We start from the raw sequence: 6,801 nt of genomic DNA, 5'->3' as shown, positions 1-6,801 counted from the left end.
AAAAAATAGTGCACATTGAAATGCCAGGATTGTATAACAGTGGGAACTACTGTTTATTTATTATACGTCTTCTTTTTAGTGGCTCTTGTAAACCGCTGACTTTTTTCTAAATCTCATCTATCCAAGTGTCTGAAGAAGTGTGTCCCGAATAGAATTTTCTAAGCTGAACTGGAGTAATCAGATTGGTCGGTGTAGGCAACAGACATTTCTCTTAGACACTTTGATAAATGTTCATTCTTAAACCTGGATACAGGCAACACAAAGTGTACAGACTGAATAAACAGCCAGCAGTCAAATCATGCATCCAGGAATTTCTCGTACATATAGTCCATTTCAAGTACTGTGGCTTTTGTTAAATGTTAACTCCAGGCATTTTTAAGTTTTAATGAAGTGAGAAGAAATCCTGGAAAGCCGCACTCTTGGATAAGGACATCTTTATTGAAGTAAAATCCAACAATACAGTCAAAATGCAGAGGAGTACAGGGTAATAGACTGCTAACGCGTTTCACATCATTTGGATGCTTATTCGTAGGGAAGGGTTAGATGCGGTAATTTTTTATCACGCGTCCTTCACTTCCCTATCCTACTGATGTTGGCCATCAAGAAAGAAAGGTGAGGTTAAATCTCTCCAACAGGCACACACTAAAAAAAAAAAAAGGGGGCAGGAGAGAGGTCCAAACCCTTTCCAACCCTATTAAAAACGTAGGTTTTGTCATGAGTTACACATTTTGTCACAGGTTACCGTTAGTGAATGATTTACATTGAGACATGTCCTTCCCCACAATATTTTACAATGGCTTCTACAGTTACATCATCCACTCTGTTGGAATAGCCTGTGTTCATTGGAAACCCCTATTGTCACAGGCCGAGTATGGTTTCTTCAGAACCTGCAGTAGCTGCCATCTGATGTACACCAAGTTGATGTTTATGATGTTTTCACTTCAAACAGGTATTTCACAGACAGGTTCTAGACAGCCACATGTGACCAGTAATGATTAAAGTTATAGTTAATAAATAGCTCTGTAGTATATAAATAAGATGGTTCAATTCTCATTTGGTTCAGTCTTTGAGGGCAATACTCTGTGGCTGGCACTGAAAGGATAAATCGGATAGTTCTTCTATTTACACAAAAACCACCATAACTTACTAGTCCAAAAAATGTTACTTTTGCAGCTAAAGTAATAATTCTACTCAGTTTTGAAGGAGGGGGCACACTCATGATTTCTTGAATATTTACATCAGGACTCCAGTTCTTCTCTATACCAGGTACATGTCCCATCCCAACCACTCCAACAGCAATAGTTGGTATGCTTTTTTGAGGCTCATTCTCAGAGGCATGAGGTAGTTCTGTTTTTTTAGCTGCTTGCTTCAGCATGTAGGTTAGAGAAATATCTCTCTCCGAGACTATGGTGCGATGGAGGTCAGGAAATTCACCAATCATTTCTGCCATCATCTGTTCTAATAAATCCTTCTGCTTACATTTCTCCACATCATCTTCACTTATTGGGTCAGACAAGGAGCACAGGCCCCAGGCAAGCTTCACCTTTTGCCAGCATGAAAGTGCAGCAATCGCTCTCTTTAATGTTACAGGAATAGGTCTATCTCCAAGGTGAAATTTGCAAAAAGGCACTTTGCTGGCCTCTTTGAAGGCCTCTCTGAACTCACCACCTGGGGCCATTCCCAGCTGTTCTGTGATGTGTGCAGACACTTTTAATAAGGGAATTTGCATGAGACCGGACATAACTCCATTCTGTTTAATAGTTTGGTGAAGCTTCTCAAAATTAATTTCTTTGGCTTCTTTCAATAATGTCTCTTCATCCATCTTCAGCATAGATACTCTATATTGGCACAGCTCAACCACAACAACATCAGGCTGTAATTCCTGAATGGTCTTTACCACATCTTGCTTGCTGCTGTCACTAAAGTGAACAGTGACTACAATGTACACTTTTCTTCCATCCTCTGTGCCAAGTTCTGTCACAGTTTCTGGAAGTGATGGACATTTCTGTCTTTTCTTCATTTTCATCTCCCACAGAATCCTAAAAGCATCAGCATCCGAGATGTGTGGGGATTCAGAAGAATCAGCCGGTCCATCCTCTGATGCTCCAGATTCTGCCATTGGTTGTGTACCAACCTCCTGTGGTCGGCCTTCCTGCATTATAGAATTAGTTCCAGCAGAAAAAAAGTGGACGTAGAGGCACAATGGGGACGGGAAGACTCGAGACTGCCAGCTACCCTCTTCCGCTATGAGTGTGGGCGAGCTGGGAGCAGGCACTCAGCTGAAGCTACAGCACGGTACAACATGCTGCACTATTCATCTGTCCGAAGGGAAATCAGCCCTCTCTCTCCTTCTCATTCTCTCCTTCTCTTTACTTCTCTCTCTCTATTTCTCTTTCTTTCTTTCTCTCTCTTTTTCTTTTTCTCTCTTTTTGTTTCTCTCTTTGTCTCTCTCTTTCTCTCTCTCTTTCTCCACTTCTTTTTACATACTCATTATCTCTCTCTTTCTCTCTCCTTCTCTCTCTCCTTCTCGCTGTCTCTCTTTCTCTCTCTTTCTATCTTTCTCCCCTTCTTTTTATATTCTCTCTCATTCTCTTGCCTTCTCTCTCTCTCTCTTTCCCCTCACTCTCCCTCTTTCTCTCTCTCCCCTTCTCTCTCTCCTTCTCTCTCTCCTTATCTCTCTCTTTCTCCACTTCTTTTTACATACTCATTATCTCTATTCTTCTCTTTCTCTCTCTCTCTCTCTCTCTCTCTAATTCTCTCCTTCTCTTTACTTCTCTCTCTCCTTCTTTGTCTCTCTTTCTCCCCTTCTTTTTACATTCTCATTCTCTCTCTCCTTCTCTCTCTCTCTTTCTCTCTCTCTTTCTCTTTTTCTCTCTTTGTCTCTCTCTTTCTCCACTTTATTATTATTATTATTATTATAGCGCCAACATTTATATAGCGCCAACAGTTTATGCAGCGCTTTACAGCATTAGGGAGGACAGTACAAATACAATACAATTCAATACAGGAGGAATCAGAGGGCCCTGCTCGTTAGAGCTTACAATCTAGGAGGGAGGGTCAAGTTATACAAAAGGGTAATAGCTGTGGGGGATGAGCTAATGGAGAAAATAGTGCAGTTGTTAGATGGAGGCAGGATAGGCTTCTCTGAGGAGGAAAGTTTTCAGGGATCACCTAAAAGTAGATGAATTTGGAGACAGTCTGACAGATTGGGGTAGGGAATTCCAGAGGATGGGCGAGGCTTGGGAGAAGTCCTGGAAGCGGATATGGGAGGAGGTGATGAGGGAGCTCCACTTCTTTTTACATACTCATTATCTCTCTCCTCTCTCTCTCTCTTTCTCTCCTTCTCTCTCTCTCTCTTTCTCTCTCCTTCTCTCTCTCTCCTCTCTCTCTCTTTGTCTCTCTTTCTATCTTTCTCCCCTTCTTTTTATATTCTCTCTCTCTCATTCTCTTGCCTTCTCTCTCTCTCTCTCTCTCTCTCTCTCTCTTTCCCCTCACTCCCTCTCTCTCATTCTCTCTCCCTCTCTCTCTCCCTCTCATTCTCTCTCCCCTCTCTCCTTCTCTCTCTCTCGTTCTCTTTCTTTCTCTCATATTCTCTCTGCCTCTCATTCCCTTCACTTATCCCCACCTCTCTCTCTTTGACAATTGGATTTGTTCTTTGCAAATTCAAAATATATTATTATTTAGACTTTGTATGTTTGTTTTATATATTTATTGCTGTAATGTTTGTCTCTCTCATTCATATTCTCATTCTCTCTCCTTCTCTTTCTCTCTATCTCTGTCCTTCTCTCTCTCTCTCTCTCTCTCTCTCTCTCTCTCCTTCTCCCTTTCTCTCTCTCTCTCTCTCTCCTTATCTCTCTCTTCCTCTGTATCCACTTCTTTTTACATACTCATTATCTCTTCCCTTCTCTTTCTCTCTCTCTCTCTAATTCTCTCCTTCTCTTTCTCCTTCTTTCTGTCTTTCTCCCCTTCTTTTCACATTCTCATTCTCTCTCTCCTTCTCATTCTCTCCTTCTCTTTACTTCTCTCACTCTTTTTTTCTCTCTCTCTCTCTCTCTCTCTTTCCTCTTTCTCTCTCTTTTTGTCTCTCTTTTTGTCTCTCTCTTTGTCTCTCTCTCTTTCTCCACTTCTTTTTATATACTCATTATCTCTCTCCTTCTCTCTCTTTCTTTCTCCTTCTCTCTCTCTCTCCTTATCTCTCTCTCTTTCCCCCCTCTTCCTCTTTTTCTCCACTTCTTTTTACATACTCATTATCTTTTTCCTTCTCTTTCTCTCTCTTTCTCCCCTTCTTTTTACATTCTTATTCTCTCTCTCTCTCTCCTTCTCTTTACCGCTCTCTCTTTCTCTCTTTCTTTCTCTCCTTCTCTCTCTCCTTATCTCTCTCTCTCTTTCTCTTCCTCCCCCTCTTTTTACATACTCATTATCTCTCTCCTTCTCTTTCTCTCTCTTTCTCCCCTTCTTTTTACACTTTTTTCTCTCTATCTATAAACAAAATTAGAAATATTCAAAAAAGTTTATGTAATCATTTTATATGTTCAAATGTTATAATAAAGTTATCAAAAAAAGATAGACAAAAAAAAACATTTCATGTTATATATTATAAAATAAATATATAAAAATTGAAATCAAATTTGTCATTGTTTTTATTACATTATTTATTGAATTTATATATTTAAATTATGTAATAAGATAGCTTTAATTATTTTTTATTCCCTAATTCTAGATCTAAATTCTAAATTTATGTAAGTAGTATGAACATTTGTTGTTATACATATTTTATCTATATTTTAAAAAAATAAAATACCTATTTTTAATATTATTTTATTAAATTTTTATTTTTATTTATTTTAATTTAATACATTGTAATATCATCAATAATTAAAAAATGTTTGATTCTATTTTACATTCACTAATGTTACTCTTATTTATTCTATAGAAATGCCTAGCTGCTTTGCTCTATTTTGCAGCCACAACAGTGGTTCTCATAACAATCCTCCCGATACAAATTACTATGCATTTCCTAAGGACTGTCAAGCAATTAAAATCTGGCTTCAAAATGCTGGTATAGAGCCAAGAATGATTGAGGAATACATTCCATTAATCCAAAAACACTTGCGTGGGAACTTGTATCGAATGTGTTCAGCGCACTTCAACAGTGATTGGTTTATTGGGTAAGGAAAAAAAAGAAAATTGAAAGCCGAAGCGGTCCCAACACTTTTTTTGGAAACATCTACAAAGACACCATCAAAAAATAAATGGAACATAAGACTGAACAAAATTTGACAATTGAATTACATGATGGCGGGAACATCGAAATCTTCTCTTGGCAGCACAACATGTACATGCCAATGTACTAAAGTGCTAATGAAAGATGCTGAAACACAAACAGCTCTTTTTGATGTCACTCTCCCGGAATGACAAGAAAGTTATCGTAAAATAGCAAGTGGAAGATCAATAACTTTAGATAATTCATACAGCAGTTCTGGGGCAGGTTTAATGACACCCCCTCCGGTGCCACTATCAGCATCAGTTGTCTTGACACCAAATTTGCAAACAACAACAATGATCAATTCACCTTTTCGGTCAGAGGTTGATAGTCTTGAAATTAGACCTAAAAGAAAATTGGCCTATTATGATGACCCAATTTTCCACGTCTCTGATTGTGATACACCACTAAAAGATGACATTAGTATTTGCGAAAGTGTCGAAGACAGAGAAACAGAAGAAACACTGCCATATCCCCAAAATTTAGTAAAGAAAAAAAATGTATTATTTTCGAAAGCAGTCTGGATCAATTGCTGTTTCAAATGCAGTGTCCAGATCCAGACTGTATTTCCAAAAGAAAAAAAAATTGACAAACAAATAATTGGAACTATGGTTTCTGTCTATTCGACATGTTCTGCTGCACATCGCAAGAAGCTATGGGAAAGCCAGCCAAAAATCAAAAACTATCCAGCAGGTAACATTTTGCTGTCTGGCGCCATTTGTGTAAGTGGAGGTAGCTATACAAAAGTTAGAGAAATGTTTAAACTTTGCAGGATTGAGATATTTGGACAAACATCGTACAATCGAGCGCAAAACCAATACATTTTTAAAGCTATCAACTATAGTTGGCAAGAAAACAATGGCAATGTGATAAAAGAATTGTCAGGAAAACCTTGGTTTCTTGTAGGGGATGACAGCCCAGGCTTTTCTGCCAAATACTCCACTTACACTTTCATGGATCTTTTTTCCAAAAGAATTGTGGATTTTGAGTTGGTGCAGGTGTCAAAAACAACCTCATCTGTCGCAATGGAGAAATTTGCATTTACCAAAAGTTTAGATAGATTAATTGAATGAAAATTAGATATTTAATTTGTGGGAACAGATCGACACACTGGCATACGAAAATTATTAGCAACTGAAAAATATGAAAATATAAATCATCAATTTGACATTTGGCATTATGTGAAAATTTTGAAAAGAAAATTGGTGCAAATTTCAAAAAAAAAATTGTATAGTCCAATTTTGCTGTGGATTGGATCCATACTAAACCATTTCTATTGGTGTAGTAGAGCTTGCCAAGGAATTGAGGAAGTTTTTAAAAAACTTTGGCAATCTTTACTACATCATATAGTAAATGTTCATGTATGGAAAATAGACGATATAGAGCACAAATGCTCGCACGATGAGATTGATGTGGATGCTCCAAAGGTTCCCTGGTTAATCCAACAGTTACCTGCATTTCATGCATTGTCCACAATTGTTTCGGATCCCAAATTGGAAAAGGACATGAAACACCTTACTTTTTTTTGTCAAACCGGT

General features: G+C 38.0%; 1 pseudogene; it reads right to left on the bottom strand.

Annotated features, from left to right (window-relative positions):
- Window positions 1-967: 967 nt before the first annotated feature.
- LOC141113388 (traB domain-containing protein pseudogene) lies at window positions 968-3,174 on the bottom strand (annotated as a pseudogene).
- Between the last annotated feature and the right edge of the window lie 3,627 nt (window positions 3,175-6,801).

The sequence above is a fragment of the Aquarana catesbeiana genome, linkage group LG12 (genome assembly GCF_042186555.1).
Source record: "Aquarana catesbeiana isolate 2022-GZ linkage group LG12, ASM4218655v1, whole genome shotgun sequence".
Classification (NCBI taxonomy): domain Eukaryota; kingdom Metazoa; phylum Chordata; class Amphibia; order Anura; family Ranidae; genus Aquarana; species Aquarana catesbeiana.
Note: the sequence above shows the minus strand (reverse complement) of the source record. Positions and strands in the feature narration are given on the sequence as shown.